Below are 14,601 nucleotides of genomic sequence, written 5' to 3' on the forward strand. Positions count from 1 at the left end.
TTCTTAAGTTGTCTCTCCTAGAACAGTTTTCTAGATCTGTTTTGTGAATAAGATGCTTTATATTTTCCTCAATTTTTTCATTCTTTTGGTTCTGCTTTATAGTTTCCTTCTGCATTGTAAAGTCTCTTGATTCTAATTGCTGTGTTCTGGATTTTAAAGAATGAATTTCATCCCTGGCTTTTTGGTCATCCTTCTCCTTCTTGTGTGATTTTCTTTGGAGGTGATCTTTCATCTTCTTTGCCTCATCTTTCATCTCCTTTGCCTCATTTTCAAAATGATTAATTTTGGTTTTCTATTTTCTCATTTTAGTTCAAGTGCCTCTTTTTCCAAATGACTTATCTTGCTTTTTAAGTTCTTTTCCCAGTTGTCTTCAGTGTCTCTTATGTTTTGAATTGTATTTTGAGTTCTTTTAAAGCCTGTGTCCAATTTGCTGTAGTTTCTGTGTTTTTGCTAGATGTTCCTTGATCCTCCTCTGTTATATTTGCTCTTTGTTCATTGCCTGGATAGAAGCTGTTGATTGTAATTTCTTTTTTATTTTTCTGTTGTTTGTACATATTTTCCCCTTCTTTTCCCCCTGTAGTTGCCTGCACTCTTGCTCCTCTCATTGTTGTCTGGATCTGTGGTTTTGGGCTTTTCTGTCAGCCTTCACATTTGGAGCTTAGCAGGGCACTCATAGCAGTCTGTGGGGGAGGGCTTGAGCTTCCCTGCCATCAGAAGTTTTGATGAGATTAAGCCCAGATTAGTTGAACTTGCAGCTGCTAGATGTGCCCTGAGGCCAAAATCTCAAGAAAGGGTGGGGAAATATGGTGTGTCTCCACTGCTGCAACTAGGTTATGGCCTCTGTGCTTCTCCTCGAGGTGCCTCCCAGCCCCCTCTGTATTCGGAGCCCTGAACCTGGCACAGCTTTGCCCACAAGGTATTCCCTCATACTAGAGCCTTTGCCTGCTCAGAGATTCCAGCCACTGCTGGAGGCTCAATATTGTGGGTGGGCGAAGGGTCCTGGGACCTTCCTTCTTCCTTCCCCTTAATCCCAAGTATTCTCAAATTCAGGTTTTTTGGGGGTGTGCCTTTTAAGTTGAGTTCAGAAGGAGGGTTCCTAAGCTCTGTCCTGTTGTTAGATTTGGTTTTCAGTCCACTAGGAGCATTTGGTTTTTTATTGGTGAGGAAGGGTTTTCAGAGTTCTGAACTTTTGCTGTCTCTACATCACTGTCTTGACTCTGCCTCCTCACTTCTGATCTTTATTGACTCATCTGCAACATTAGACATGGTTAATACTTTCTCTCCCTGGATAATCCCTCCTCTCTAGTTTGGGTTGTTAGGTGAAATTGCAATGCTCTTTCCTGGTTGTCCTATCTTTCTACCATGTCTTATTCTCCTTTGCTGATTCTTCATCCTTGTCTTGCTTACTACCTTTGGGTGTCCCCTAGAGATCTTGGTCCTCTTTTATATCCTAATATGTTGTTAATTTGATGATTTCATCAGCCCCCTTGAGTTCAAACTGTATGTATATCACTCTCAGATCTACACACTCAGATGAGCTCTCTCTCCTGAATTCAGGTCCTGCATCACCAACTTTTTCATCATGTAAGCATGTTAAACTCAACCTCTCCAAAATTCATGACTTTTTACTCCTAAACTTCCCCCTTCTCATTTTCCCTAGTACCTGAAAGTCATAAGTACACATACATCATTAGACTAAAAAATCCTTGAGGAGTGGCTATTTTGCTTTTCTTTGTATACCCAACAATTAGCACATTGCCTTGCAAATAACAAGTTCTTAATAAATTTTTGTTAACTGTCTATATATTGTACCATTTCTGTACCATTTGTTATTCAGTCATTCAACCATGTCCAAATCTTTGTCATTCAACGGATTGTAGGACACCAGCCCCTCCTATCCTCTACTATCTCTTAAAGTATCTCCAAGTTCATGTTCATTACTTCCCTGACACTATCTATTCATTTCATACTCTTTTCTCCTTTGTTTTTTTTTGCCTTCAATCTCCTATTTATAGGACCAGATAGTCTTCATATTCCATACAAGCTTACTAAAAGAACTAACACATGGTTTAAAATTGCCAGTATTCTTTGAGTAAAACTGGAAGAAAGAAGAGGGGCTCATAGACTTGGAATAGAAAATGTTTAAATTTTTACAAAGGAAATAATATGAATTCCAGAAATCTACAAGATGGCAATGTCAATTGCCCATAAAAACTTGAGTTGATTTTGTTTGTTTGCTTTGTTCAATTCTTTCAAACACAGGGATTGTGAATAACCAGGGGAAAATGTAGTCATTCCAATATAATAAAAATGACAATTCTTTTTAAATTAATTTACTTATTCAATGACAATCAAACTACCAAAATTTATTTTACAGTTAGAAAAAAATGATAATAAAATTCATCTGGAAGAACAAAAGACCTGGAATATCAAGGAAATTAAATTTTAAAAAATTGAATGGAGATATCTCAGCTGTACTAGATCTCAAACCACATTATAAAGCAACAACCATCAAAACAATATTGTACTGGCTAAGAACTAAAATGAAGGACCAATGAAAGAATTTAGGTACTCAACATGCAATGGCAAATGATCATAGTAAACTACTATTTGACCACCCCAAATATTCAAGTTTTTGGAAGAAAACTCACTATTTGACAAAAACTGCTGGGAAAACTGGAAAACCAGGATGGAAGAAATTAGGCTTAGACTGACTTCATCCCATATACTAGGATAAAGTCAAATAGATACAAGATTTAGAGATAAAAGGTGATATCATAAACAAATTAGGGTAGCACAAAATAATTTACCAGTCAGATCTATGGATAAGGGAAAAATTTAGATAAAAACAAAATGCAAAGAACATGAGATATAAAATAGATAACTTTGACTATATTAAATTAAAATGCTTCTTTAAAAAACAAAATCAATGCAACCAAGGTTTAAAGGCAAACAACAAACTGAGAAAATTATTTTTTACAAGTCTTTAATAAAGACTTCATTTCTCAAATATATAGAGTACTGAGTCAAAGCATTCCACAATTAACAAATGGCCAAAAGACATGAATTGGCAATTTTCAGTAGTTAGAAGTTAAAACTATCTTTAATCATATGAAAATATTCTCTGAACCCCTATTAATTAGAGAAATGAAAATTAAAACAACTCTGAGATACCACCCACCAAGTTAGCTAAAATGACAAAAAAAAATGGAAAATGGTAAATGTTGGAGGGGACGTAGAAAAACTCAGACATATAATAAAGGATATATGGAACTGTGAACTGATATAACCATTTTGGAAAGGAATCTGGAACCAAACCTAAAATGATCATCAAACTGTGAATACCTCTTGACCCAGAAATACCATTACTAGGTTTGTATCCCCCCCAAAAATTAATTATAGGGGAAAAGAACCTACATGTACAAAAAAAAAGTATTTATAGCACCACTTTTTTGTGTTTGCAAAGAACTGGAAACTGAAGGGATGTCCATCAATTGGGGAATGGCTGTATTAGTTGTGGTATAGGCTTGTAAAGGAATACTATTGGACCATAAGAAATGACAAACAGGATGATCATCAAAAACTCTGGAATGACTTATATCACATGTTGCAAAGTGAAGTGAACAAAACCAAGATAATATTGATCACAGTAATATCAATAAAGAATAATGATCAAATATGAATGACTTAACTATTATCAATAAGGCAAAAATCCAAGACAGCTCCAATCATGTCATGAATAAAATGGATATCCACTGCCAGAGAATGTCTGAATACAGAATGGAAAATACCATTCTTCACTTTATTCCTCCATGAATTTCTCTAGTGTAAGCAATATGAATCTTGTTTCACAACATGATGAATATGAAAATATGTATTATGTGATACTATTTTACAAAACATATCATACTACCTGTCTTTTGGGGGAGGAAATAGGGGGTTTGAGGGAGGGAGGGAGAGGGCATGGATTGTGAAATATTAGGAAACAAATATTAATAATTGTATCAATATGTAATCTGGAAAAATATTTTAAAATATAATTACTAGAAGTTGACATCAGCTAAGAACTATCAAATTAATTCCACTAGTTCAGTGACTCAATAACATTATATGTTAGATTTCGGTTATTCTATAAATATACTCTATATTGCTTTTAAATGATATCCTTGTGGGTACCTTTAAAATATTCACAATTAGTTAAACTTTAGTATCTCAAACATTTTAATTAATTGTCTTTGTCTGCCTGAAAAAAAAATCAAATTGAGAGTCATAATTCTTTCCTTAACCTTTATCCAGCTAAACATTTTTATCAGTGATTTAGTTGCAAAAGTAAGACAAATATTTAACAAAATCCAAATAACATAAAGATGGCAGAGAGCAGACTAGGTCACAGAATAGATGAAAGAATAATCATTTAAAAATTCAACAGGTTGTGATGCTTCTCAAAATGAATAAAACAAAATTCAACAAGTCCTACATAATGGTCCTACATTATGGTCCATTATCCAAAAAATTAGATAATGAAAGCCAGAAATTAAATGCAGATCAGTTAGGCAACCAGTTAAGGTAAAACATATAGGAAAAATAAAGAAGAAAAAATGATATTATTTTTATTCTCTGGTCAAGATTTCAGGGAAAGGAGATGTAATCCTACCATCACTTCACCTAATTGTGTAGTACTTAATGATAGAGGGGTGTATGGGGTGCTCAGGGAGGGGTAATATCTCTGGTATGGAGGGTTTGTTGTGCCCTTCAAGGGCAACTTTCCAGCCACTGACCCTCACCTGACACCCAGCTCTCACATGTGGCTCCTAGTAGCTGCTAGCATGTGGCAGCAGCCACACCCTGGGCAACGGCTTCAACAGGCCGGCTAAACCTTGTGAGGGTAGCCATCGGGTCAACGTCTACCCCTGGTGAACTAGGGCTTTGCTCACCCAGCATGTGAAGACTGCTTTGGCGGAACAGGTGGAAGAAACCAACAAGAAGGTTCAGTGGCTGAGATGGCGATGCAGCAAGGCACTGTGGAGTGCTTAGGGTGTGTTGGAGCACAAAAGACAACAAGGCCATCCAATGCAGCTGAGGAAGTCTCCAGCTGTAACGACTTTTCGTGCCACTGGACCCAGGCTTCCAAAGCTGAGAGAGTGGGACTGTCTCTGTGCATCGACTTTTCCACTTAAATCTTTATGCACAGGTGTCTTTGTGCACAAAAACGCACAAAGACAATCATCATCCTCGGTTCGAGAGACAACCAACAATAATGATAGTATATATTTAAAGAGATCATAAATAAGAGGAAAAACCCTACTTGTACAAAAATATTCATAGCAGCTCTTTTTGTGGTGGCAAAGAATTGGAAATTGAGGGGATACCCACCAATTGGGGGGTGGCTTAACAAACTGGTATATAACAGTCTGAATACTATTGTGCTATAAGAAATGATAAGCTGGGTGGTCTCAGAAAAAGCTAGAAAGACCTACATGAACTGATGTAGAGTGAAATAAACAGAACCAGGAGAACACAGTATACAGTAAAAACAATATTATACAATGATCAACTATGAAAGATTTAGCTACTCTCAACAACACAGAAATCCAGGACAATTCTGAAGGACTTAAGACAAAGAAAGCTATCCATATCCAGAGAGAGAACTGTTGGAATCAGAATGCCAATGTTTTTAATATAAAATATTAAATAATTTAATATATACCATTAAGTAATAATATAAAACAGAATACTATTTTTCACATTAGTTTTTTATGTTTTTATTTTGGGATTTTGTTTTTATATGAATATTTTCTTATAGCAATGTCCAATATGGAAGAATGTTTTGAATGATAATATATGTATAATCCAGATCAAATTGCTTACTATCTCTGAGAGGAGGGAGGGAAGGGAAGGAGAGAGACAATTTGGATTTTATAACTTCTGGTAAATACATGCTGAAAACTGTTATTACATGTAATTCGGAAAATAAAATATATTTTAAAAATCGGTATGATAAAACCGATAAAACTATTGTAATCTTTTTTTTAAATGGTAATATACAAAGCAGCCTAAAAGCCAAGGATATTGAAGAAACATGTATCCTATCTTTCTACTACCCTGAATCCCAGTTGTTGGTTCTGTTCCCAAAACAAATCAATGTGGCAGTGAATATCCAGGAGAAATTTTTCCTGTTCAGAACAACATAGTGGTCCATTATGACCCTAGCATTTAGGGATAGGAATGACTTTTACTCAGGACAATAAAGTGAGCTTAGGAGAGCTGTTGTTACATGTACTAACATAGGATAAGCAGAGCCTAGTCACCTTTGACTATAACAGTCATAAGAAAGTTAGAAAAAATAAACACAGGCCTGGGTAGAATTCCTTTGGTTGCAGAGCCCCAACTTACTGGACTCATCAGTCATTTTAGCTATTTCTGTTTACATACTTCCTCCTCCTTGGGGAAAGGAGCCTGATATAACCAGGCTGTGCCATTGTTTATAAGGATGCATATGTTTAATGTCAAAAATTTCTTTCCATGGCATGTAGGTATTCATTCTGTGATAAGTCAAATTACATATTGAGAGGATGCCCAACATCTCTGGTAGATGGTGATATACATTGGTCACAGTTTTGAAATCCAAATGGTCACAGTTTTCATATTTTTTCTACAGGCATAGAGATGCCTCATTCAGTTATAGGCTCAAGTATATTATGCAATAGTCCTGGCTAAGTAACATTTAATAAAACTTCACCTGGTTCTATTTTTCCCAATTATCCAATTCAGAATGAATCAGTTCCTCCAAAAATTCCATACAACCATTTTTGACTGCTCTTTTATCAGATAATTAAAACTTAAGAACACAGTTATTTGTATCCCTCTGTCAGCCTCTTGTTAGATGATAAATCCCTTGAGACCAGGACATATGTAATTTTCCATCTTGATTCCCTTGTGTCTAGCATTACAACTTGAACAAAGTAGGTGTTTAATATATGTTTGTTAAGTTGAATTCCAGACAAGAAATTTCTTTAATACTTTTAAAGATGTGTTAATCCCCTGCTAATGAAGATTGCTCCATATCAGTTTGTAGTGGGGACTAGGGAGGAGGATTATTTGGTGGCTAGCCCTATGATGACAAGCCTCTACAAATTTGGCTCATCTGGTCCTCTGAATACAGATATGAATTTTGACACTGGAACCTTTCCAGCTTGGAAAGATTTGTTAGAATTTGTGTTCCACTGATTCAGTTTTCAAGGACCCATTTCACCTCCATATTTTTAAACATTTATATAGCATCTTTTTTATAACAGGCACTTTGTTAAACACTTTATAAATAGTATCTCAATTGATCCAAATAATAACCCTGGGAGGTAGGGCTATTAATGTCCCCATTTTGCAGATGGAGAAATAGGCAAACAGAGGTTAAGTGACCTGCTTAGGATCACACATAGTAAATATCTGTGGTCATTATTTGAACTCAGATCTTCCAACCTTAAGGTCCCTTGGTCTACCTATAGTGTCCCCTACCTTCCACCCATTCCCATAAAACATTAAAGTAAGACTCTATTCAAGGGGAAAAAATTAAAAGGGATATAAATATGAGAAAGGTTGTCATGCCAAAGAAGATTTTTCTCTATTGCTCTAGAAGGCAAACCTGGGATAAAACATTAGAAGTTATTAAGGAAACAATTCCAATTAATCATAAAAAATATGTTCTGATAACCAGAGATGCCTTAGGAGATGGTAAATGACCTGAGTCACTTCCCAACATTCAGTGGACAATAAGATTGTCAAAGAGGAGGATAGGTGCTCCAAAGCTCTCCATCTGTTCAGAAAATGTTCCAAAAGCCCAAGGCAGTGAATAAATGCCCAGAAATTACAGGATTCTCCCTTCCCCAATTTCTTCACTAGATAGATACCAAATTGATAATCTTAAAACTTAACTTTGGTCACATTTCACACTTGCTCTAGAACCTTTGGTGATTCTCTATTGCCTCTAGGTTAAAACACAAATTTCTCTTTATGTCTTGCAAAGTCTTTTGCAGTCTTACTCTAACCTAGTCTTCTAGGCTAATTCTATATTAACCTCCATCTAGCACCTCCTCCCTACTAACTCCATCATTAGGCAAGTCCGACTCTTTCCTATCTTCTGTTAATAATATTCCATCTCCTTTCATCATGTTTTGAATTGCACTCTCCCATTTTTGCATTGTTCAGTTTTTCACCTCTGCATGTTGTAAAATTTAAATCTCTTCAAGGCTCATGAGGCTCAAGGATTACCTCCATGATTCCCCAAGCTGATAGTATCAATGATCTGCCAAGTTACTTTTCATTTCTTTTGTATTTAATTATTTGTGTATGTATATAGATATACATATACAAATTTTATTATATAAATTATATATTTATATTGAACAATATAAATGTTATATTGTGTTTACATGTATGTGAAAGTGTGAATATATTTGTTCATGTCTTTTATTACTAGAATCTAGCATTATATTTAGCACCTAAAAGGTCCCTCATATATGTTTATTGAATTTAATTGAACTGAAATACAGAGAACTTCAACCATCTGGATGCAACTGACCAGTTATGAAGCTTCACATTAAAAGGCATTAATTTAGTCAGTGAATATTGATTGATAATGGCCTTTCCTTACTGCTACAATATAACTCCCTGTTTAGCGCTTCTGTATTTATGCCTTTGACCCTTGTTCCTGATCCTAAACTGTCAGCCAGCTGGTCAGTCCATTAGCCTCTTGGAGTAGCAATTAGCCTCACAGTACTTGTCCATGGTGCTGCAGAAGAAGCACAGGCTTGGGAATTTAAGATATGGATCAGAGTCCCACTTATAAAACCTTCTACTTATTTCACCTTGAAAAAGTCACTGTCCTGGTCCTCAGTTTCTTTAACCTTTAATATGGAAATAATACTAGTGTTACCTCTCTTTCACAAATCCCATTTTTATAACATCTATATTCTTTTATATGACTATGGATCATGGAACACCACAATTCATGATGCATCTGATTTTTTTTATAATTTAAAAAGCAATGGAGAAGTATATTGTGGGCACAGGTAATTTGTATACTATTAACAATGAGGACTTACGCACACGAAGTGAATAAAATGACATCATTTAAATGTACATATGATATACAAAGTGTAGGTCACTAGAATAATGATTAAGAGAGGTAAGAGTCAGATGGTTGAAATACTGCACGAATAGCTTTGAAATATTAGAAGTCCTAGAAAAATAAATAGCTATATTATATTGTGTAGATCTTCGAAGAATTATTTGTTGGAATTTGTGGTAAAAAAAAAAACATACCCAGAATCAGTTGTGTATGGGTTCTGATGGGCAGTAGTATTTACATCAGAGTCCAAATCTGTCTTGAGTTGTTAAGGTAAATATCTAACTTATTCAGAAGGCAGTGCTCTGTGAAACAAAAAGAACTATGTAGAGCTACCCACATAACCCTTTTCCTGTCACCAGCAGAATACCATCTCATATGTTATTGAGAAAAAAAGAAGTCATTTCACATTAGCTTGGTCTTCTTCACTCATATTTCATGATCCATTAACATTATCCCCTTTCTCCACTCCAATCTATGAAAATAAGAGGCCCTTAAAAAAGAAAAGAATGGGGCTCTTCTCATCAAGGACAGCACATCAACCCCTCAACTTGTGCTCTTGACTCTATCTCCTCTTGTCATCCCCAACATCTTTCGACCTCCATCAAATTCCTTCTTCATATACTATTCGATCTTTTCCTATCTACTGTCTTCATTCTTGATTCTTATTTCCTAAAAATATTCCATCCTTTTAAAAAATATCTTCACTGGATACAATTATTCCCTGAAGTTATCTTTCTATATCTCTCATTCTTCTCACAGTCAAATTCCTAGAAAAACCTTCTTCAAGTTGTTGCTTTAACTTGCTTGCTCTCACTCTTGCTACTCAAACATTTTCAAGAAAGGGAAAACTAGAAGGAAATAAGTATTTATTAAGTGCCTACTACATGTAAGATACTTAGTGATAAGTGCTTTATAAGAAAGCAGAAGAGTTGTTTTCCACATATAGCGCCAACAACCATAAAATAAGGATATATGAATCACAAAAAAGTATAATTAAAGTTGAAGCCACAAGATAAAGCACTCCACAAAGTAAATGCCTCAAAAAAAGTACACTAGAAAAATAAAAATCATTGGTGCTCTTAGTCACTCTTTTTCTACTTTTAGCCCATTTCCCACACCAGGCACAGTGAGTCAAGCAACATAATTAGCCAGGGATACTACTGTGGTCTGAGGGCCTTTTGTCAAATTCTGGGAAATCACTTGAGTTGTTGTTTAGTCCTTTCAGTAATGTCTGATGTTTATGAACCCATTTGAGTTTTCTTAGTAAAGACACTTGGAGTGGTTTGTCATTTCCTTTTCCAGTTTATATTATGATTAAAGAACTGAGGCAAATCAGGTTAAATGACTTACTCAGGATCACATAACTAATAAGTGTCTGAGTTCAATTTTGAATACAGGAAGAAGTGTCCTCCTTACTCCAGGCCTGGGACTCTATCCATTGGCCACTTAGCTGCCCATTGAGTCTTACTAGGAAATGGGAGTACAATTTTGAGATAGGGAGATGTTGTTGAAGATGTGGCAACTCAGAGCCAGCTAAAGAAACACCTAAGGGAAATGAGAACTAGACACCTCTGTGAGGTCTCTCCTAGTCTCAATAGACAGACAAAGCAAATGAACCTTTACACTCTCTTCTTCTCCTACCAAACTTGAGGCCACTGAGACTCCCAGACTCAAGGACGTTTGCAAGGAAAAAAGATAAATGTTATATTAGGAAAGGGAAAAGGATGGAACTCCTTGGACAAACTATCTATGAGAAAGAAACTGAGAAAAAGTCCAAAGTTCAAAGTCAAATATAAGTCTGCCATTGAATCAAACCAAGAGTGAGAATCATAAAGACAAAAAGGGGAAAAATGAAAAGAATAGAATATATTAAATGAATGTTTTTACTATTAAAATTAACATCAAATCCTTCAAAGAAATGATGAATCCCCAATTCTGAATCCTCAGAGATCGTAAAATATCAAAACACTCTATATTGGTTCAAAAGCAAAATAAATCTTAAAAGAAGATATTAGGATAAAAATTAAGTTAGAAATTAGTATTCTCAAAATAGAAAAACTGAGCAGATGACTTTTAACACACATTGGGGAATCTTTAGCAGAGCTCAGAACTGTGCCAAGTAGGTAGTATGTCCTTAATAAATGCTTGTTAACTTGACTTCACAAATTAGTAGAGGCTCTGAAAAGAGAAAGATTTGGTACAATATGTGGTAATGGCTTCCAAATACCACTTGACTGAAACTCTTTGCTTCAAAGCAACCAACAATCTCTTTACTGTCCCCATTGAAAGGTTTTTTTTTTCTCTTGCTGACTATCCTGCAGCATTTTTGTTATTCTTGGGTTATCCTGACATTGCTTTTTCTTGATTCACCTTACTTATTTGACCCACTTCAATGTCTTTGGCTGGATAATTCACGCACTTTCCCCTAACCATCAATGTTTCTCAGGATTCCCTGGGCACTCTTTGAGTCTCTCTTTATATATAATCTTTCCTGAGAGTTCCTCTTGATGATCTTTTCAATTCCCCTGGGTAAAATTATTATTTCTAAGTAACTGCATATGTTTAAATATATACATATACTACACATACTACATGTATGTATATATGTATCTGATATATAAAAATTTTAGTAATATATTAGTGGAAGGTATAGATGTAGAAGACAAGAATTGAACTATCAACACTCCTTCTTTCTTCTCCAGTATCCCTTTCTAATTTTCTTTGTGAGGATGTTTTAGCTCATGATCCTTTTTCTGGGCACCATCATCTCCTTTCCATATCTTTTCTCCCTGGAGATTTTATCAGTCATGCTTGGTTGTAAAAATTATCCTATGTTTTTTACTCAAAAGATAAAACAATGTTTTTCAGGTCCATATGGACTGCAAAAGAGGCACAGGGCATAGACCTCTAAGCCTGCAGTCAGAAATATCTGAATTCAAATTTGGCTTTAGATATTTAGTGGTTTTGTGACTCTGGACTAGTCACTTAACATGTTCATCCCAGTTTCCTCAAGTATAAAATGGAGATGATAATGGCACTCATCTCCCAAATGAAATACTATTTCTGAAAATCATTTATCATAGTTTTGGGCATATTATAGGTACTAGATATTCATTCTTCTGCTGTCTTCTGCTTTAAGGAATTTAGATAAAAAGAAAAATTATTAGTATAGTCACAAGAAGTCAGTCTCCAGTTAGCAAGTTTCTTAATACTCATCTAATTCCTGAACTCTATGATTGAGGCCAAAACCAGAAAACATTTGTACAAAGGGAGTAATCAGAGTCTATTTCTGGACAGTGACAGAGGGAAAGTTGAGGAAAGAACAGATCTATCTTGTAGAATATTCCTCAGTCTTTGAAAAGGTAGGTAGAACTGGTTGCTTCAGACTACTCTTCTGCTCTGAGATGCCTTTTAATCTAATAGCTTTCCTCAATCTCTTCTTTCTCTATATCTGAGCCCCACTTTCACATCCATCTATCATTTTCTCCTTTCAGTTTCTTCTGTGCTACCAATTCTTCCAAGGTCAACTCAATAAGATCTGGCTGGGGCTGTAGACACTATCTTCCTACTCTTTCCACTTTGTTCTTCAAGCTCCTATTCTTTCCTCTTAGCCCTTCCCTTTAAGACTGAGTTGTTTGTCCTTTTTAAGATTAATTCAATGGGCTGATTCAGCTCTGGCTTCTTATTCAAAGATTCCAAGAGTTTCTAATGTTGAAGTTTTCAGGGAGAAGAGAAAATGCCTGTCCTGAAGTATAAATCCCGGGACACTAGGACTTAAACCTCTATCACACGGACAAATACACACACACACCTTGTTTTATAGTACTTGTTATCCTCTTTGCCCAATAAAATGTAAGTTCTTTGAAGGTACTGACTATTGCCATTTTTTGTTTGTATCTTTAGTGACTAGTATATTGCCTGCAAATAGTAGGCAATTAATAACTGCTGATTTAATTAATGAATTAAAATATATGACATCGTTATTTTCCATTTGTTATCCAAATGGACAATAATCAAGTCAACCTATTCAATTATACTATTTCCTTATATAAGTTCTTATCCCCTAGGGACGGGAATTGGCAAAGCTGAGGCTGCATAACTCAGAGGCAGCAATACTAGATAACCAGCTATGACTCAAAAATGAACCTTTTGTCTGGGATACTGTCTGGAATTTCCAGAGATTTGACTAACTGATGTTGAAGATTCTTTCTAATTTTATTATTGTGAAAATGCATGTAATATAATTATATAACAATACATATGTACTGCCAGGATCATGATGATTTTTTTGGTGTTATAATTATTAAAAAAGGCCCAATTATAATTCAAGAAAGATATCTTAATTGCCTCATTTGTCCACAAAGAACAACATCCTGTAGCTTCTAGAGATATTCTGCACATCTCCCAAATCCTAACCTTTTTACCTATGAGGAATAAAGAGATCTAAAATTGGATGGTTTGTCTACCTGACTCTAAGATGTTCTCTTTGGGGACTTGATTAGGTAAGGGCACAGTGAAGACACTGGGCGTAGGCAAGATGGCACTGGTTACAACTAGGTTCTTTAAAAATAAATTTAATATGCATCCCCATGTCTTTCTGGTGCTCACAATAGAGGGCACAGCCCCTCCCTCCATTCCTTTATTAACTGTGACTTCTCCAATATGAAAATTTAGGCTGAAAAAGGCAAAGGCCAGTTTCTGCTCCCAGATGTATGTGCTCCTCCTCTTGACTTTAATGAGAGCCATCTGGATACATGTAAAAAAAAATGTTTGCCTCTAAGAATATTTACAATTTTAACTAACTCTTAGTTTTCTAGTCCTGTTGCTAGTCCATTTGAATTAAACCAGAACTGAACTTAAATGGGCATATGGCCTCTTGTCTGGCCAAATGCTAGAAAATCTATTTTATGTAAATATATGTTAAAATTTCTTCTTTTTTATGGAAAAAAGTTGGTGCATCAGACTGTATTGAATCTCCTCCCCCATCTCATTCTCCTTCCCTCCACCTACTCCTTGTTTCTTGGCATTATCTGAGTAGGTATAAAGGTTTCTTAGTTTTTCTTTTAGTCTTCTATTGGGGAGGATAACCTAGAAGAGAAAGGCAGATGCAATGAGTTTTCTTCTGCTCAAATGCCAACATTTTCCTGAATTTGACCCTTGCTCAAGGCCTCATCATAAGTTTTATCTTTTTTGGTGACCTCAGAAGGAAATGATTCCTTTCTCCTTGGAATTTCCATAGCATTCATTACCTCTTTTATGTGCCATCTTTTTTTCAGCTAACTCTTATGTGATCATGGCTTATCTTCTCCACTAGACGGTATGCCTCTTAAGGTTTCCTAACTAAGAGCCAGCCCATTCCATTGCATGATGCTAAGACTTTGATATTATCAATTCAATAAATAATATTAAATAGTTGTAAGGTAAAAAACAATGTATTTGGAAAAATGTTAAAGCCAAAAAGACATGCTATTTTTCCT

The sequence above is a fragment of the Monodelphis domestica genome, chromosome 1 (genome assembly GCF_027887165.1).
Source record: "Monodelphis domestica isolate mMonDom1 chromosome 1, mMonDom1.pri, whole genome shotgun sequence".
Taxonomy (NCBI): Eukaryota; Metazoa; Chordata; class Mammalia; order Didelphimorphia; family Didelphidae; genus Monodelphis; species Monodelphis domestica.